The sequence below is a fragment of the Megachile rotundata genome, chromosome 13 (genome assembly GCF_050947335.1).
Source record: "Megachile rotundata isolate GNS110a chromosome 13, iyMegRotu1, whole genome shotgun sequence".
NCBI lineage: Eukaryota > Metazoa > Arthropoda > Insecta > Hymenoptera > Megachilidae > Megachile > Megachile rotundata.
This window is the reverse complement of record NC_134995.1, coordinates 2,513,070-2,534,479: the sequence shown is the minus strand read 5'-3', so window position 1 is coordinate 2,534,479 and position 21,410 is coordinate 2,513,070. Positions and strand designations below refer to the sequence as shown.

The following is a 21,410-nucleotide window of genomic DNA, read 5'->3' as shown; positions in this document are numbered from 1 at the left end:
TTTTATTTAAGTTGTTTCCGTATTTTTAAAATTATACGTACGCAGCAATTGATTTATTTCACTTCAATGAGGTACTGCATTAGATATTTTATTCCAATTTTATCCCATTTCGTAGGGAAGGTACTCATTCGTTTTGAAACGTGAATTCATTCATTTGCTTCATTAGAATAATCGACAGAATGAATTTTCGTGAATTTATTCTTTTTCCTTTTTGAAGGCTTAAAATAAATACAAGATACTTGGTCTGGGTAAACAACAACTAATTGGTTTATCTCCCATTCACGAATTACGAAGAACTTAATATTATTCTTAACTTCTTAATTCATTATTCAATTTACCTTTCACCTAATAGCTTCCTGTTATACCGACGATATACCGACGTTATACCGACGGTATCTATACGTTTGTTCACGACGACGATCGGCCGTCATATTCGAAGCTGTCGCTCACGCTTTCGCGCGCCCGGTCTATGCACGCTCTCATTGGTCAGTGTTTTTTGCTAATAACTCGAAAATGGAGCCTCAACCAATATTTTGGCAAAGGAAAAAGTTGTTCAGAATCGCCCCACCTACCACCCCTTTTCGGGTCCTACACTAATTGCGGGACACCCTGTATATATATAAAAATAACATTACAGAACTAGTCAATACCTTAGTAAAATAAATGAGTACAACAGTAAAATAAAAAATAAGTACAACACACATACTTAGGTCACAATTTACAAACATATATGAGGGCAGGTGTCTCCCTCTCACGGGCCACCCTTACATATTATAAAATTTAAAAGCCTAATCTACGATCATCATCTTCCTTTTCCTTTATAATCGAAGCAATCATACCCTGTATCCTATCCCATTCTTCCTTACTCCTTAGCATATTTGCAATCAACCCCTGACATTTCCGTAACTCCGAGGAGCCCGTACACTCAACCCCAAACCGAGATCTAACCCCTGGCCAAAACGAACAGAAGACCACGGTATGTGCAGCCGTATCTTCTGCCTTGTGACAATATCTACAAATGGATGAGTCCCTCCTACCTATCCTTTCCAAATACAAATTAAAGGCTCCATGACCTGTTAAAAATTGCGTTAAAAAATAATCCAAATCACCAAATTCCCTTTTAATCCATGGAACTAATTCAGGTATGAGAGACCTCGTCCATTCTGAGCCGCGATACTCCTGCCATTACCTGTCCCAGTTCCTTAACAAAATAATCTCCTGCTCCCTCTTAATTTCCATTTTTTCTTTCCTCAGGACTACCTCATCTCCAGTTTTTTTTTTATCAATAATCTGCTCATAGGTGTCAGTCCTAGTCTTAGCTGTCAAATCCAAGGGTGGCAACCCTGCAATCACACTCACCCCTAAACCAGACGAGGTCCTATAAGCTCTGGATGTTAAATGAGCACACCTCCTATATATTTTATCAATAATTCTTTGATTCCTTTTTAATTTCGCAAGGGCCTCCATCCATATCGGAGCTGCGTATAGTACAATAGAATATACTATCGATACTAATAATTTCCTTTTTTTGGTTTTAGGTCCTTTAACCCTTGGAAGGATGCGGGCTAACGCTTGGAGAGCACTATTGGCCTTCTCTTCCGCATGCCTCAAATGCAGATCGAAAGATAACCTATTATCAATAAGTACACCTAGATATAAGATACTATTTTTAATTTCTATTTTTATATCCTTAATTTTAATTTTCAGGTGTCTGGATTTCCTGCTTAATCTACAAAACAGAATTACTTCCGTCTTTTCAGGTGCAATTTTCAACCCCATTTCTTCCAACTCTTTCACCAATATACATAGTGTCCTATTCATTTTTCTTATCATTTTTTTCAGATTTCTCCCTCTGACGAGCAGCAGGGTATCATCTGCATAGCAGATAGGCGTTACCCCTAGCTCCTCCATGGACCTTAAAATCTTATTATACGCTATGTTCCAAAGCAACGGCCCAAGGATTGAACCTTGCGGAACTCCACACGTAATACTGAACTCCAGGGGGCCATCAGCTGTTTGTATAACTCCCTTTCTTTCTTTTAAATAATTTTTAATCGATCCAATAATATAGGAGGGCATACCAAAATCATCCAGAGCTTTAACTATTGAACTCCAAGAGATGGAGTTGAATGCATTTCTTATATCGATGCCGAGCGCTAAAACATTTCCATCACCATTAATAGCTTTCTTTGTTTTTTTAATAAATCTTTTAATGGCATCTATGGTGGAGAAACCTTTTCTGAAACCAAATTGGCTTTTATGTAGTGGTGCATTCAACTCCATCCAATCTATAATTCTATCATGTATCACACGTTCATAGAGTTTTCCAATCTCATTTGTAGCGTCCCGAAATGCGAGTCTTGCAGACGCTGGACTCTGGCAGGTGGAGTCTTATTGAAAACGAATTGATGTACGACTTTATTGTCTACGATTACAATTTTCGTTATAACGTTCGTACTGCTCCAGCGATTCTTGCCGAATGCCCCAGAAGCGTAGTCTTTTGCACGTTTCGACCGGTCGCCGACCGTCGCTTGTCTCACCTCTCCCGGCGATGAGTTCATCTAGAGGTGCCACCGATCGATCTTTTATCGATTAATTACCCTACCAATACTCATGCACCGCTAGATGTCGACGCTTGGACCGAACACATTAATTAGACAGATTGGTCTATATTTCTTAAGATCATGATTTCCAGGTTTAGGAATCAACACCACCCTTGCTATTTTCCAGCCAGACGAGAATTGACACTCTTGAAACACCTGAGTAAGCTGAGCTGCTATAAAACTACTATTCGCCTTTACCAATAGAGACAAAAGTTCCCCTGGAATTTCATCCTAGCCAGGGGCTTTTCCTTTTTTAATTCTCCTCGCAACCCTTCTAATCTCCTTCTCTGTAATCTGAAGAGCATCACCCCATTCTCTTCTTATATTGTCCATCCGGAGTTCCAGCCTTTTCTTACCCCTTAAACCCATTCCTTTAGGGAAGAGTTCATTTATAGCCCTCCTACACTCTTCCATAGAAGGTGGGGGTTCCCGAGTTCTCAGTTTCTTCATTGCTATTTTGAACGCCTTTTCCCACACATCTCTATCTAAATCTCTTATAAGAGCATCCCAGCATTTTCCTTTCTTACTTTTTGTTTTGTCGAAACCTCGTCAATGCGCCGAGATTCCGCAATTCAATTTATGCTTTGTTTTAAAGGGGATGGATGGGAAGGTTTTCGAATAAAATTACGCAATGTTGGGGACAATAAGTAGAATTTATTGCCCCAGAGGAGGAAAAACCTAGCTTAGCCGAGTAAAAAAACCTCCTCGAAGAAATACAACAATTTGCACAGAAAACGACGTATGTGTGTGTGTGTGTGTATGATAATATCCCAAACGAAGCGAGAGAAAAAGGGTGGGAGGGAAGGAAGGGTTGGATCCAACCGCGATGTTATGATTCGCTAGTGCTGGACTAGGAATAAAAGTGGGCGCTGGGCCGTAAGAAATTTCGCTAGTGCTGGACTAGGAAATGTAATTGTAATAGGCGCTGGGCCGTAATAAGTTTCGCTAGTGCTGGACTAGGAAATGTAAATGTAATAGGTGCTGGGCCGTAATAAGTTTCGCTAGTGCTGGACTAGGAAATGGAAATAGGCGCTGGGCCGTAATAGGAAGCCTGCGCGTGGGGCTTGCTTAGAAAAAGGTAGGTCGCGTGCCGAAGACAGCGTGTTGTTGATAGGACCGCGCGAGATCTTCTTGAAGGTTCGAGAGAGATAGCGAGACGCTATGACGTCGCGTCGCGAATTCCCGCGCGTTTCCCGTGACTCTACACTCTTTATTTTTGATGAATAATATCAGATTTTAATTAACGCAGTAAAGGATGCGGCTGATCTACTGATCGTAGCTCGCACCGAACACTGAATTATACTTGTACTCGACACGACTAATCCGTGGCGGACGACTATGCGTATTAGAGCTGTGATTCTTTCGATTGCCGATTAGCAACTAATTTTTCGGGCGCTTGCCGCACCGGCTTCGCTTTCCGCGCGACCACCCCGCGCCTCCGCGGAGTAGCCCTAACGGTCACAAAGGTCCCCGAACCAAACCGATCCCGGATGAATCTGTCGATTCGCGAATCGTAACGGACAAGCTCGAACCTGTCGTTTCTCCAATGATCCGGTAAAAACTGGATTCTAGCTATAGGTGCACGTGTTCTCGAGCAACAACACGTGCTTGTTTATGCGACGCAATTTCGGGCTACGTGTTTCCCCCTCTTTCTTGGAATTCGACTCGACACTTTTAATTAATTTTTTTAGTTTATTTTTTAGGTCTTTATATTCTCCTCTATTTACAAGGTAATTATTATTGTTAATTCCATGTTTCTTTTTCATTTTCATAACAAACCGTCTTTTTTTGTTACAGGTCTTCCACATTATTTCTACTTCTGAGTCCCACCAATAAACTTGTTTTTTATTTTTAGGTTTACCCTTACGATTTAAGAATTTTTCAGCAACCTTAGTTAATACCACATTAATACCCTCCACATGATCCATAGTTTCATTTAAACCCATTTCGACGGGTCTTTAAAGCTTTCCAAAATCATTAATTTATTCTTTTTTATCTTTTTCAGGTTCCAGCGCCTACCCTGAGTTGCCGTCAAGAAATCATTCCTGCAGGTAAGTGACAGTGCAAAACACACATATCTGTGGTCACTAAAGATTTCTTCGTCCTTTACAGTCCAGTTATTGAGCTTTTCAACCACCCCAGCTGATCCTAACGTAAGATCAACCACGGATTCACCCAGGGCACTCATGTAAGTTGGAACTCCTCTTATATTAAAACAAGTAAAGTTTTCCCTTAAAATCCATTTCTCAATTATTTCCCCCCTCACATCCTGTACGTTAGCCCCCCACATCCAACCATGTGCGTTAAAATCTCCTGTAATAATACAATTGATCTTACCATTCTCATATAGTCTTTTAATTATCCCAGTTAATTTATCCCATGAATCTATAAAATATTCTAAATCTACATTAGGTGAAACATATACTGATACAAACACAAAACCTAGAACCTCCACAGTAACAAAATCCCTAGACACAATTAATCCTGCCGCTCTTAGTTCTCTATTATTTATAATAATAGCCGCCTTTCTACTAATACTCCAAAAACATCTTAAATTACCAATTTTCCTCAGCGGTTCTGTAACTAAAGCTATCTGTATTTCTTCTTTACTCATCTTCTGCACCAGTAAATCCAGCGCCCCATAGCAGTTATTTAGATTAATTTGTACACACTTAACGAAGTTACTACCACTATCCCCGCTCCGGGTACCATTTACACTAGCCATAGTAAAGTAAAAATAAAAATAAAAGATAAAAACCTTGTAACGTGGCCGTTTCCTCCACTCGCGTAGCTAGGCTGCGCGGTGAAGTACGCGGCTCACGGGCCCCCCTTGTGCCAGACGCTTCAGCGCGCCAGGGCCGACGCAAGGGGGCCGATCGTGGAAGGAAGGGAACTGGTCGCGGGTGAAAAGAGAACACGGTGTTTAGCTATCTCTATCTCTATTTATTAATAATTAATTCCCCGACGTGCTGGGGCCCTGGTCCGCCGGTGGAGGTGCCGATGCCTCCGTAGTCTTCGGTTTCTATAATACAATCGGTCGGTGTTACAAAATAGCGGCGGTGGCGGCGCGGGTCTTACATACTAACGCAGTATAATATAACCTTACATGCTACGCTTATACAATATCGTCTTACACGCTATCCTTATATGCCACGCTAGTCCTACGCTTGCATTCTATCTTATAAACTATACCCGGCGGCGCTCGCGGTACGGTCGGTCGGTCGGCAGAACGGGGGAACGCCACGCGGAGTTACGGATCGGTCGCGGCACGCGTTCGCGGTTCGGACGGAGGGAACATCTCGCGGAGTTCGCAGTACGGTCGGTCGAACGCGTTCGCGGGTTTCGCGGTTCCTATATCTATGGGTCGGCGCGATTGAGAGGAGGAAGGAAGGAGAGTAAAGTACACGGGGTAAGTGGCCAGTTCTGGCCTTGCCTTTCTCTTATTAAGACCGAGAGTGTTCCTGTTGCTGGCTCTTGCCTCCACGGTCTGGCAGGCGTTACGCTGTGGGCTACCCTCCAACGTAACGACTACCCACGGCTTACCTTCCCCGAGGGCTATCCACGAGGTCGGACAAGTCGGTTGACCGTTGGCGCGGCTAGCCTCGGCGCGCGGGCTACCCTCCACGCCGATGGTGGCCTCCAGTCCTCCCGGTCCGAGGCTATCACCGGACTAGGAAGACCTTACTGCCTTGGAGAGGACCTCCGGAGAGATCCTTTCGGGGCCGAAGCTCCAGGCCAACTCAAACGATCACGCGATCGATCGCTATCTAAGTAGTATCGGGTCGCGGTGGGTGGTCTCGGTGGGGGCTCCCCACCTCGCGGTGCGCGGCTGACGTTGCGCGGTCGACGGAGCGCGGCTGACGGAACGGCTCGTGACGTATTCGTCACAACCTCTTATTTATTTCAGGTTTCTTTTTCCAAGCTACTATCCCACTGAAAGCTTGTAATTTTCGCAATCGCCTCTCTTACTTCATCCAAAGCTAACACCACATTTGTTTTATTTCCCACGTTTCCTTGATCCCCATCTCCCTCTTTATTTACCTCTCCATCCTCATTCCTGTGTTCCCTTATGTTTCCTGTAGACCGCAGTAAATCTCTCCTACCTCCCCTCGTTTCCTTATTCCCATCTCCTACATCCCTACAGTTCTGTGTGGAATGCCCATACCTTCCGCATCCTCAGCATCATAATAAAATGCGCGATACTCTGGAGACTCTAGCTCTGGTCCATCGCGTTTTAATCGTTCCCTTCTGAATTAACATTTCCGCTATTTTGACAGGAAGTTTCACATTTGCTGTCCGATGTGAGTTTTGCTCCCTAAAAAAGCGAACCACTTCGATAGCATCCTCCTTAACCCTTTCCTGTTCCAACTCTCGTACAAGGGCTTCCTTGAATTCCTCCTTTTCCATAAGTGGGTCTATCCCTCTAATCCGCAAACCTTCCCTTGGTTCTAAACGCCTTACCCTGCCTACCTCCTGGATCTTACTCTCCATTTGTTTGATCCAGGGATCCCCATCTTGCCCCTGCATAAATTCAATAACAATTCCTCCCGACCTAGCTTCTCGTATTTCCTTAATTTGAACATCCTTGGGCGACTCCACCCTCTTTTTTAAGTCTTCTAAGTTCTCCTTATAATTTCCAGAGTTATACTTGACAAAGACAGCACAACTCTTATGTTTCCTAATCTCTTTTCCTTTCTCTTCCTTGTTTTCCATTTCCTTATCTCTACCTATAATATCCTCCTCCCCCTTTTTATTTCTTCCAATCCTTTCTCCCTTCGTCCTTTTATCTACATTCCTACCGACCACATCACTCCACTTTGGCGTGGATTGTGGCACTATAATTACATCTTCAGTTTGAGTTCCGATATTCCTAAATCTTTTCTTCCCTTTCCTGTCTACTATTTCCCTAATCTCCGTTTGACTAAACTGCGCTATCAGGTTCCTCCTCATTCTATTCATTTCCCTGGTTATCGGTGTCTATTCATCCTCTTCTAATTCCTCCCGTTCATTTTCTAGCACTCCATGCCTATTAGCCCCATTACTCATTACCTTATTTCCCATTCCTTTATTCTTATCCACTTATCCATCATTCTGCCTCCAATTCCTATCCATATCCGTATCAATTACAGATACTTCTTGTGTTTGTTCCCTTTCCTACCTAAAGCAATCTCTCTCTCTAGATGTCCTGGCCTTTTACATTTGAAACACACATTTTCTGTAAGCTTACAATTCCAGATCAGATGGTTTCGTGCTCCACACCTAAAGCACTTCCTTTCATCTACGTATTCTCTAACTCTACACATAGTTCATCCCATCTTTATTCTTTCTCTCTCTATTAACAATTTAGCTAGCTCTTCCTTCACTTCTACACATATTGTTCTAGTTCCTATTACATTTTCTCTACAAAAAATTATCCTACCATCCTCCATATTTATGATCCTATTAATAATGCTTATTTCCTGTTTCTTTTCGTCAGCGTTGATTCCCGTAACAATAATTTTCTTTCTCCTCCCAATAATGCGTTCACAATCATATCCTGCATTAGTAATCCTCTCATATGCCTTTTTTAAATCCTCCTCTGTTTCCACATATACCAAAATATCCTCCCTACCCCTCGTCTTCCTTGTTTGAATAATATTACACCCACTCATGTCCGTTTTATTCTTAATCTCTCTTAGAAGCTCTTCATATTTCTTCCCTTCCTTATTAATAATCTTAACCATACCATTAAAAGGTTTTGGTTCAGACATATCCTCTCTATTCCTTCCTATTTCAGTTATCCTGTCCGTTGTGAGTTCCTCTGCTATTTGGCGGTCTTCCGCCCTTCTCTTACTTACTCCACCCGGTGTCGAAATTGATGTATCACTGTCCGAAGTAATTACTAATCCCTTACCTGGCCTCTTTCTTTTGGGTCTTACTACATCAAATGATTGATCTTCCTTATCCCCCCAGGCTTCAAAGGTCTCTCTCTCATCCCCCTCACCGCTCCTATCCCTAGATCTATCCCTCATTCCTGTATCCTCTCTTTCCTCTCCACACTCTATCTGTACGCGCCCCAATCTAATTTTCTCATTAATATGAGCTAATGAAACATTACTAAATCTCTTATTGGTCCTTAACACTTCTACTATATCCTCCATATTTTTCGGCCAGTTATTTATTAAATCCACCAATTCTCCTCTATTTAAATTAGACACTGTCCCAGAGATCCCCATAATTACATTTTTTAGTTGCTCATTTACTTCATACCTAAGTTCCCTCTTTAGATTTTTACTGCCATTATAAATTACTCCAATTTCCTCGCTTAGTTTAATTAAATCCCTCGCTATCTTAATTTCCCTACACTCATTGAATACCTCTTCTAGCTGCGTCATTCCCCTCTCTTAAACTTGCCTTCCTCGTGGTATATTCGTCTCCAAAATGTTCGTCTCTTCTTCCCTTATCTCCCCCTGTAAACATATCCCTGTACCCTGGATCCTTCCCTCTCCTTCCCCACTATTCCCGCTCTTATCCATCCTACTCTCTATCTGCCCCTTCCCCGTTGTATTACTCCTCTCTAACTCTGAACACATAGTCCTCTCCCTGATATCCCCACTACTCCTCGAACTATTATCCTTATCCCTTACCCCACTCCCCATGTGCGTTTGTACGCTATCTCCCTCATCATCACTTCCTGCTATTTTGTTATACGTTTTTAAAGTTATATTTGACATATTAAGTCAAAATTTTTTCTCGGGTTCGCCCATGGGAGCTCCGCCACAGTGGAGCCACTTCCTCCGGTCAAAGAAAACCCTAGTCACGTGATGCCAAAACCGAGAAGCGGTTTATCGGGTGGTCAGCCCTATTGGCACCCAAGAACTCTATTAAAAAAGTTACGGGATAGGCCCGCTCCATACTGATGCAAGAGGTTTACCGTCACCCCTATCGAATGGGCGACGCCGGATCCGAACCGGCGCCTGACCCAAACCTCAGGCTAGACGTGTCGCGATTTTTATAACCCTCCGCGACCTCGGGTATGTGGAACCAGCGACCAACAGGATGGAAGCGAGAAGCTGGCGAGCAGCTGCGATGTATTGCCGTTTTTCGCTAAAGCCCCGTTTTGTTTCTTTTTTTTTTCTTGTGTTCTTTTGCGCGTTGCGTCCGGCTCTGTTCCGTTCTCTCTTTTTTGTAATTTAGTAGTGCGTTCCGTTTCTTTATTGAGTTTTCTTTTGTTCTTTGTACTGTGTGCCTGTGTGCCTGTGTGGATTGGTCGCCGCCGCCCCAGCTTGGATTTCTTTTTTTTTGGTGGTTGGATACGCCAGCGCAAAAAGGTGGAAGCTATCTCCGTACCCTTTTCTTTAGATATTTATTTGCGCGTGGGCGAGGGCGATAGGACCCCTGGCCCCAGTGACGAGGACCCTAGAGGCCGCGGACGGTCTACACGACACCGTCCCCTCTAATCTAGTTGTTTCTTTTGTTCCGCTGTATTTGGTATTTAGGACCAACGTCCCCTTACTGTCCACGACCCCTAGAGGGCGTGTTCCTTCGCGGACGAATACCTCAGCGTCTTTGTACCTTTTTGTATTTTCTCTATCTTTGTACTCGCGCGTACCGTTGGCCCCCGCACCGCGAAAGCCTCCCTCGCAACTGGCGAGTCGACCCCTTTTTCCTCGACCGTTGCCTGTAACGCGTGGGGCCCACGCGAATTCATTTTTCTGTTCTGCTTACGTGGCCTACTTGGAGGCCCGAATAAAAGCATTTTCTATTGGATACGAACTCGCGGGTCTTTTACTAGTTTTTTTCTGACCCCCTCTGATTCCCGCTCCCGACAGAGCAGCCGGAAGGGCGATTACTACGGACGAGTGCATTAGCACTGGCGCCCCGTTAAATAAATCGGCCGTTGGTGTGAGCATCGGTGCGTGGAGGGCCGTTTTCCCTAACTGCCCCCACTCTAGGGAACCCCCTTCGGGCTTTCCCCCACCGATCCGTCACAGACATAATCCCCTTCCATAGTTCATTGTTAGTGTTGGCAGTGTTCTCTTATTAAAGCAATACGTGTTTTAATTTTTGTATTAAACAATATATTTTAACTGATAATACACTTTTAAAACTACATATATGAAAATATGAAATCGCATATAATATATTTTAAATTGAACGAAAGTTTTACCATTACATTACAGCATCAAAGCGAACAAAGAATAGAATAGGAACAATTCTCTTACGAACGCGTATATACAGGGTGTCCCGCAATTAGTGTAGGGCCCGAAAAGGGGTGGTAGGTGGGGCGATTCTGAACAACTTTTTCCTTTGCCAAAATATTGGTTGAGGCTCCATTTTCGAGTTATTAACAAAAAACACTGACCAATGAGAGCGCGCATAGACCGGCCGCGCGAAAGCGTGAGCAAAAGCTTTGAGTGTGACGGCCGATCGTCGTCGTGAACAAACGTATCGATACCGTCGGTATAACGTCGGTATAACGTCAGTGTAACGTCAGTATAACGTCGGTATAATAGAAAGCTGTTAGATGAAAGTTACATCGAATAATGAATAAAAAATCTGGATTATTCTTGAATTATCATTCATTCATGAATAAGAAATAACGAAATCAGTCCCTACTCACGTAATCAGAATAAATCGAATTTATTCGATACGTTTATTCGTTATGGCAAAGAAATAATGGATAAAATATGGAAAATTATTCTCGTTACATATTGTGATGAAGAATAAAATAATTTTAAGAAAAAAATACGCCGACTTCGAAATGCACTAAAAAGTATAAAATAATTTCTATTTGCTAATGGAGTAATTTCTATTTCATTCAATCACACAATTACGTAACAGATATGAATGAAACCTATTTACTCGTTAGGTAGTATATTAAATACATTTCAACCTTTTCGGAGGCGGCGCATAATTAAAAATACCTCAGTAAACGTTGCTGCCAATAACCAGTTGATTGTGGTATGGCGTATTGGAAATTAATAAATCCTGAGAAAGAATACGAACCATTATAGATATATCTGGTAATATACTTATGTAACAAGCCATACTAGTTTGGGATGTAACATTTACGGAAGAGGTGCGAATTTTTTTTTTTTTTTACGCGGGGAAAATCTTCCAAAGATACCCCGCACCCTTGGGAGAGTGCACGTGGGATTTTTATTCACTAAAACCCCCACGGTGGTCCTTCCCCGGCGCATGCGGGGACCCCAAGAGTGATACGAATTCCTAACATTATCCGTTCGAACTGGAGCAGTAAAAAAGAAAATCTTGCACCACACACGGTTTTTATGCAATATGTACATTGTGTCTTATTATTTAATACAACTAACTACTGTAGACGGTTGGACTGGCAGTTACTTAGGGCCTAAGTGGTGGGTCTGTCCCTGACTGTATGGGGGTGACGGACAGGCCACTTTGACCGGGGTCACGTGGCCCTTTGGTGAAAGAGTTTTCCTTATTTCGCGCTGGTTGAGGGAAAGTTAGTCTGTCACCGTTCCTCGTTAGAGAGAGATCTTTTAAAATATAGATACCATCCTGATTCTCAAAGACTTAGTTGTTATTCAGAAACCTTCCTACAGTTTCAGAAGTGGGATTCGCGCAGTTAGATTGGTGCGTGGTTGTGAAAACGCGATCAATCATTTTAGGCCGGTCAATATTGATTTTTTTTTTTCTTGCATATTTTTTTTTGTTTAGACAATAGATCTTTCAGACATTTAGTTACTTAGTGTTTAGTGGAACGGAATTTAGAGTTTTGTTGTACGCACGACAATTTAGTGAACGTTCAGTTAGTGCCTGTACTATTTAGTTTAAGAGGTGAAGTGTATTATGGCAGGAAGGAAGAATTTAAGCGAGCTAACTATGACAGAACTTAAGGAGCAATTGAAGATCAGGAATTTGCCTGTGTCGGGTAGCAAAAGTGAGCTGATTGCTCGATTGTTTGCTGCCGAACCGGACATTGAAGATACTTTGCAAAATCAGGAACAACTTGAGAACGCGCAAGCTTCAATTCCGCTACCAATTGAGCGACCGGCTGGTGATTATTTATCGGCAGCCAGCAGTAGTGTACATGAAACGGATCGTGAGGTGGAGTTTCTTCGTCGTGAGCGAGACCTCCTGCAACGGGAGTTGGAAGTGACGCGACGGGAAAGGGATTTAGCTCTTACTCCACAGACAGTAGGGTCGACCAGTATGAGTTTGCGGTCTACAGCCAGCATCAACACCGTTGCAGAAATTTTGAGCGAATTTTCCGGTACAGAAAATTTCGGAATTTGGAAACAGCAAGTATTAAAATTGAAGACAATGTACCAAATGGACGACGGCGACACGACCACCATGATAATGCTACGGCTTCGAGGTAAAGCCCTGAAATGGTTTAGCGCAAGACCACATTTGATGGACTTGTCGGCACCGTTATTATTAGAGGAAATAAGGAAAATGTTTGATGTTCGCGTCGACAAATTGGCGGCACGAAGAGAATTTGAACGTCGTATATGGCAGAGAGATGAGTCCTTCTGCGACTACTTTCAGGATAAAATGATCCTAGCGAGTCGGATTGTGGTCGACCCAGAGGAATTGATTGATTTGATAATTGACGGAGTTCCTGACTCGTATCAGTCATGGATCAATGCAGGATCAGGCACGGATGCAGCGAATCACGACGGCCGAGGATCTGTTAGAAACATTTAGAAAATTGTCTCTGCGAGACCGTAATACATCTAGAAAATCTGTTCCGGGGAAAGCTACTAAGGATGGTGGACCAGCGAGAGAGAATAGATGTTACAATTGTAACGAAGTTGGACACTGGAAGAGGGACTGCACAAAACCAATCAGGGAGCGGGGAAGTTGCTTCAAGTGCGGAGCGTCGCATCACGTCAAGGATTGCCCGCAAAATTCGACGACCCAGGTGGGAAGATCGTCCCGGACACCGGCGGCGGCATCTTCTTCAACTCCAGCTTTATCAGCGCCAGGTACATCCACAAACCTGGTACAACCAGGATCTCCTGAGATTCCATTTATGATTCCGGTGAAATTTGATATTAAGGACAATAGCGGTTTAGTTTTTAATTTAGCGATTACAGCGATGGTCGATTCCGGCTCACCGGTAAGTCTGATGAAACAAAGTGTGTTACCCCCGACTTTCAGACTTGACCCATCCGGTCCACTGAATTATTACGGTATTAATCGTTCGCCATTAGACGTCATTGGTGCTTTTACGACCGAAATTAGGATAGATGACATTAAATTAACAGTTAAATTTTTGGTAGTACCGGATAACACGATAACGTATTTTGCACTTTTGGGTAGGGATTTTATTTTATCGCCAACGGTACGTATTGTTATGGGTAAAGCTTTTGAAATCACGCCGAGCGGAGAGACTAATTATAATTTAGAAAACGAAAAATTTTTGGGGCAAATTTTACAGATTGAATATTTAGAGGAACCGATAACCGTTACTGAAAGTTTGTATATCAATCCTAATTTAGATGCAGAAATTAGGGAGAAAATCAAAAATATGTACTTAGAGGAACTGAACCGTCCTTTTACTGAAATTCATCGGCCGTGCTCCGTCGAAGCAGTAATATCATTAAAGTCAGATCAGCCAGTTAGTTTCCGACCGCGTCGATTATCTTTTGCAGACAAAGAAAAGTTAAGGAATATTTTAGATAACTTATTAGAGCAAAATATTATCAGACCCAGTAACTCTCCTTATGCAAGTCCTATTGTATTGGTGAGGAAGAAGAATGGAGAAATCCGGTTATGTGTAGATTACCGCGAAATTAATAAAATTACAATTCGAGAGAATTTTCCAGTTCCGCTCATCGACGATTATTTAGATCAACTCCGTGATAAGAAATACTTCACTAAATTAGATTTGAAAAATGGATTTCATCATGTACCAGTTTCAGAATCTTCAATTAAATTTACATCCTTTATTACACCGTTTGGACAGTACGAATATTTGAAAATGCCGTTCGGTTTAACAAACGCACCCCGCATTTTTCAGCGATTTTTAGTTGAGATATTCAGTAATTTAGTTAGACAAAATAAACTCTTATTATACATCGACGATTTTTTAATAGCAACTGAAACAATAGATGAACACATGGAAATATTACGGGAAACGCTTAAGTTAGCACATGAATATAATTTACGATTCAGATTAGATAAGTGTTTGTTCGCGTTCCAAGGGATAAATTATTTAGGGTACTCGATATCACATAGTGGTATTTCACCTGCTCAAGAAAATATAGAATCCGTACTCAATTACCCTGCCCCGAAGAACACAAAAGAGGTGCAACGGTTTATAGGATTAGCGAGTTATTTCCGTCGCTTCATACAAAACTTTTCGATTATAGCGAAACCGTTATATGACCTGCTGAAAAAAGATGCTACTTTTTGTTTTGGACAGTGGGAAAATCAAGCATTTGTTACGTTGAAAGAGTGTTTAGTAAATAAACCCTTATTAGCTATATATTCGCCGAAATTAAAGACTGAATTACACTGCGACGCGAGCAGCAGCGGGTTTGGAGCAATATTTTTACAAAAGCAACCTAACAATTTATTCCAGCCGGTATTTTATTTTAGTAAGAGGACGACGGTTCAAGAATCTAAATATCATAGTTTTGAACTTGAATGTTTAGCCGTCATTTATGCGATAAAACGGTTCCACATATATCTGTCAGGTATACATTTTAAGATCATTACGGATTGCGATAGTTTTAGATTAACCTTGAGCAAACAAAATGTTAATCCACGTATATCTCGTTGGGCAATGTTCTTACAAAATTATGATTATGAAATAGAACATCGGAGCGGAACTAAAATGTTACATGTAGATGCCTTAAGCCGCAACCATTCAATACTTGTTTTAGAACCAAATTCATTTGATCAAACATTGTCAATTAAACAGGGCCAAGACGACGAAATCCGTAAACTTCAGGAGCAATTGCAAATAAGCGAGAATAAATTTTTTGAGTTAAGAGATGGATTAGTATATAGGAAAATAAAAAACAATAAATTACTGTTTTACGTACCAGCATGTTTGGAAAATAATGTAATTAGAACGTGTCATGATGACCTGGGGCATGTAGGAGTTGACAAAGTTGTTAATAATATTACTAAAATTTATTGGTTTCCGCGAATCCGACAGAAAGTCAAAGAATATATTAATAATTGCCTAAAATGTATTGAATTTTCTCCTTTTAGCGGTAAGTCGGAAGGATTTTTACACAGTGTAGGGAAAGGTAATTTACCTTTCCAAACGGTACATGTCGACCACTATGGTCCTCTCGAAAAATCTGGAATAGGTTATAAATATATTTTGTCCGTGGTAGATGGATTCACGAAATTCATAAAACTTTATCCTTGTAAAACGACAAAAACGGAGGAGGTTGTCAAACATTTAACGGAATATTTTAGAACGTACAGTAAACCTAAACGTTTAGTTAGTGACCGAGGTACTTCTTTTACATCTGTCGCTTTCAAAGAATTTTTAGCCATAAAGGCAATCACACAGGTATTAGTTGCGATTGGGACTCCTCGGGCGAACGGACAAGTAGAAAGGTTCAATAGAGTAATAGCACCAATGTTGGCGAAACTCTCGGAAACACCCGGAAGATGGGACCGTGTTTTAGGGTCAGTAGAATTTGCGCTAAATAATACAATCTGCCGGTCGACAGGGAAAAGCCCGTCCGAATTACTGTTTGGTATGAATCAGTTGGGTACGGTTACAGATAATTTACGACTAATGTTAGAAGCTCATAATGAAGAAGTTAGGGACCTACCCACTGTACGTCAGGAAGCGGCTGGAAAAATAATTAAGTGCCAGCAGATGAATGAACACATGTATAATCGGAAACATAAAGAGGTCACGGAATACAAAATTGGCGATTATGTTATGATTCGGAATGTAGACGTAACCCCCGGAATAAACAAAAAATTGTTACCTAAATTTAAAGGACCTTATGTAATTAAAAAAGTTTTAGATAGGGATAGATACGTCGTTACAGACGTGGAAGGGTTTCAATTAACGCGTATACCATTTACGGGTATTGTGGGTCCGGACCAGATGAAGCATTGGATACGTTATTAATTATAGTGCGTTAACGTAGTTAGGACGACACATGAGGAAGTTAAGAGTGTTAATGTTAATGTAGTTACTGTATAATTGTATGTTAGAGCGACAGTATTTAATGTGTGCATTGTATAGAATGTGTGTTTCATATTTTGTATTTTGTTTTGTGTAGAGATACGATGTTTGGCGGAAGTAATTTATTACTGTTAAGTTTGCTTGTACATCTGGTATTTTGTGTTTTGTTAACAGAGCGAGGTAACCACTTGTGACCGAGGACGGTCATTATTATCAGGATTGGCCGAACTGTAGACGGTTGGACTGGCAGTTACTTAGGGCCTAAGTGGTGGGTCTGTCCCTGACTGTATGGGGGTGACGGACAGGCCACTTTGACCGGGGTCACGTGGCCCTTTGGTGAAAGAGTTTTCCTTATTTCGCGCTGGTTGAGGGAAAGTTAGTCTGTCACCGTTCCTCGTTAGAGAGAGATCTTTTAAAATATAGATACCATCCTGATTCTCAAAGACTTAGTTGTTATTCAGAAACCTTCCTACACTACTAATGTAAAAAATGTATTGTTAATGCTTACCTGTAATTAATACTGTTATCTTTGTAGAAATTTTCGTCTGCATCTTGGTTTTATTTCTTACTTCCTAAAAGGGTCATTTTTGTTGGAATATTAAACACAGTATGTGATAAATGTAACACAATAAAGTATATTTAAGAGAAAATAATTGATACAAAAGAAAATAATTGATACATGTATTCGTAAAGCGTGCTCATCGAGGACTGACGAATTACGTACGCAGATCGGTATCGTGATGGTCGCAGCAACACCAATTGTTCGTCATTTGTACTATCGTTTACCGACTATCAATTTTCAATGCCTGAACTTGTAGTCGGGCTGATGCACAGTGGGCCAGAGCGACGAATTAGTTGCTCACGGCAAATTTTAGCGTTATTTCAAGACTTGAAACTAAAGTATAGCGGCCACTGCGTCGTTCCAGCATTTAAAACAAGTATTATTATTACATTTAATCACACCGGATTATTTTCTTGCCCAAAAAATTAAAAATAAAACAAAAATAAGCAGTATATTTCTAAAAGTTAGTGAATATACTATACTCTCAATGTGGACGTTCGGTTTATAAGCATAATTTTTATTAACGTAAACATAAGTTTAACAAGGAAATAATTTTTATGAATAGAAATAGATACATTTTTTACTAGGTTTTTACAATATATTAATTTATTAATCTAAAATTTATTTATTATTATTTATGTATCATCGTCATCGTCTTGAAGGTCTTCTTGTAACATTAATTTTTCTATTTCATCCTTAAAAATATTAAAATGCGAATGTGTTTTATAAATTTTTCTGTTTTCTGCCGAAATTGAAGATATTAAAATATCGGACGTATATAATAAAGTCTGAAAAAGGTCCGTGCTAAAGGTTAATGTTTCTAATTGCGGACTGTCTACGAATAAATATTGCAACGCGAAAGAAATTAATCTAGTAGTTTCTTAAAGTACTATTTATTGAGTACTCGCCGCTAGCCACGGACAAAGTAGTCTACTCAAGAACAACTCAAGTTTCTCTACGCAAGCCGCGTAAATTATCGCTTGGCAATTCGTCTCTAAACGCTGTATCGGATTTTTATGGAACTAAACCGCGCTCGGGCGTCCGTGGTTATTTTATATCGTCGTCCGCGGAAGGTTCTAGACCTCCGCGGACTATGTCGCAGGCCGGCGGAGCCAATCAGCGCTCGCCTCCACGGATTCCGAATTTTTAGAAATTATCGTTTGCTGTCTTCGAAGCTAACGGCCGATCAGCTGTTTATTTGGGGTCTCTCTCTCACTCCCACGGTCTGTCTCTTGTACCGAGACCCCGAACCGTGAGAGTGAGTCAGACCCCGCAAAAACTAGCTCGTTTTTGCTCTCGGTAGCTGCCGGACTCTCTGACAAAAACGGCCACTGTTTTTCGTCTAACGGTTAGGCTATTCTAATATCTTTGAATTAATAATTCGATTGTGAACACGGACATTTCCGTGTGTGGTCTCTTCCAATATTTCAGAAATCTTTGTTTCGTGCCTCCATTGCTTCTTCAGAAAACACTCCAATGGGCAAACCAGCACTTTGTATTATATCTGCACCATGCGATAATATTTTGTGCAAACTTAACGGCATATAAAACCAGTCGTACTCTGCTACATATAAGTTAAATGTTGTCATTGAAATAAAATGGAATTTCATATTCTTGAAATAAAATGGAATTAATTAATTAATATACTTACAGAATATATAATAAAATATAGTAATGTCTATTCGACTAAATACACAATATATACCTACGTGTTGCTGAAGCGTGTGTCACGCGGCGCTTCAAACAATAATAACTTCTGCGGTGGGACGAGGGGAGACATGATTCCTTTTGAATTAAAATAAGGAAATCCTGCTGAAAATTTTGCACTATGATAGAGCACGCAACTCTTTGAACTTTTAAAGATATCCTTTGCTAAAGATGAACAACTATGAAAATAAAGTAGTTTATTTTTAAAGTTTTCGGTGAAAAATAACATTCATAAAAGTCTGATCTTTGAATGCTTGTTATGACTATAATTTTTAATGAATTTCGTTAATATCATTGGTTTTGAATTCGACAGGTATTTAGTAAGCAATATATGTTCGTTTCATATCGATCTAGGAGAATCGAATTTTTAACAAATGAACAGCTAATTCGTCGCTCTGGCCCACTGTGTAATGGTGGCATCCGCGGCACATAATTTTCTAATGTCCCAAATAATGAATTTAATTCGTTTCTTTCTTCGGCATTTAATTTTGTGCCATTGTCTTCTGGCGACTGGTCATCTTCATTACCATCTTCATTACTCTTTTCTTTTGCTTCTTCTTCTGCAGTATTGTCCGCCTCTTCATTAATTTTTGCATTCGTGCTTTCCCTACTATCCACATCACTTGGTTCTTCAACTGCCATTTCCAATGACAATCTTTTTTCGTTTTGATGGGAACTTCGTAATAACTCTTCAACTTCCTCTGTGCTTACATTTCCTTCTGAAATGATACTGATAATGTCCTGCAGTTCCTGCATTTCCGTTCGTTCTTGTAGAATCTCTTCTTCTGGTATTTCCTCTGTTGTGTGAATCGTAATTATTTTCTTCCACGAATTTCTAATGTTGTAGCCGGTTACAATATTCCACGCTTCATTTATTAATTGTCGACAATCTTTTATCGTATAATGGGAATGAAATGACTGTATGCTATCTTGGTTTTGTAACACAAGACGCATCAGTTGATGTCGAAAACGACTTTTCGTTTTTTCAATAATACCTTGGTCCATTGGTTGAATTATCGACGTTGTATTTGGCGGCAAATACATTATCACAAAATTCTCATCCTCTGAGTAATTCTCTGGCATTTTATGTCCCGAACAGTTATCAAGCAATAAAATTGTCTTTCCTAAAATCCCGTTTTCTAACTGAAAGTTCCGGACGTTTGGTTTAAAACGATTATCGTAATCTATGAATAACTCGCGAGTCATCCAAGCATTTTTTTGGAATTTATATACAATTGCTAAATTATCCATTATATTTCTTAACACTCTAGGTTTTTTGTATTTATTAACAACTAGCAGCGTTAATTTGTGGGTCCCACTTGCATTTGCAGTAATTTTCTCATTTTGCGGAGCTAAGGTTTTGGTTGGCAATGTCTTTCACAATAAGCCACTTTCATCCATGTTATAAATTGTATCCGCGTTGATATCATTTTCCTCCATAAATGTTTTAAAATTGTTTCTGAATGTATTTGTTGCATCTTCATCAGCACTGGCTTCTTCACTATATATTCTTACTAATCGAATGTTATGCCTATTTTTAAATTTTACCAACCACCCATAGCTGACTTTAAAATCGGATGTTGATGGCATACTTTCTTTCAGTTCCTGTGCCTTTTCCAAAAGCAGAGTATCTGTTACATAATTCCCCAGTGTTCTTCTCTCTATGAACCATCTGTACAATTGTCGATCTATTTCAGGGTAAACTGGACTCTTTACCCGTTGCTGTTTCTTCTGTCGTTTATCTTTCTCTTCAAACTCCATAATTTTTGCAGTATTCCATTTTATTCTCCTAATAGTCATAGCTAACTTGATATTTTTTAGCAACTGCTGATATTGGTATCGTTTCCAAGTTCTTTAAAACGTCCAAACGTTGCTGTATACTCAGCGTGACTTTTTTAGCCGCCATATCACTTCACTTATTATGTACTATTACACTATTTATGAGCACTTTACACTATTTATAAAAAATAAACACTATTTATCAGCACTTCACACTATTTATAAAAACTAAATACTAATTATAGACTCACCCATTCTTTGAAAATAATCCTGTTTGTTAATAATTCGACAGTGAAGGTTATGGAGTAATTGCCACTGGATCGTCTTACCAATGTTGACCTGTCGCAGACATTGGCACCGTATAACACAGCTGGTGGCACTCACAGGTCACTGCACTGTCTTTATTTCAAAACATTTGTAACGACTCTGAAACCTAAGTTCAGATGTTACAAGCGCTAGAAAGGTAAAGAGCGACCTTTACCTACTGAACGAATCGTTTTCGCAAATAACTAAATCTAACGAATGTGGGATTCATGTGGGGTACGGTTAAAGAATGAAAAAACGATAAAAATGAAGCTAATCAATAACAATAACAACAAAATAAAAAAAAGTATATAGATTTGCT

At 40.5% G+C, this 21,410-nt stretch overlaps 1 long non-coding RNA gene across 1 annotated transcript in view; it reads left to right on the top strand.

The window, feature by feature from the left end:
* LOC143265702 (uncharacterized) overlaps positions 1-17,218 on the top strand; it is a 35,229-nt gene extending 18,011 nt beyond the window's left edge. The window contains exons 3-7 of the long non-coding RNA XR_013040377.1: positions 1,539-1,760; positions 1,843-2,014; positions 4,609-4,654; positions 4,716-4,791; positions 16,912-17,218. This is a non-coding gene — a long non-coding RNA (uncharacterized LOC143265702). The remainder of the gene's footprint in view (positions 1-1,538; positions 1,761-1,842; positions 2,015-4,608; positions 4,655-4,715; positions 4,792-16,911) is intronic.
* Positions 17,219-21,410: the final 4,192 nt, after the last annotated feature.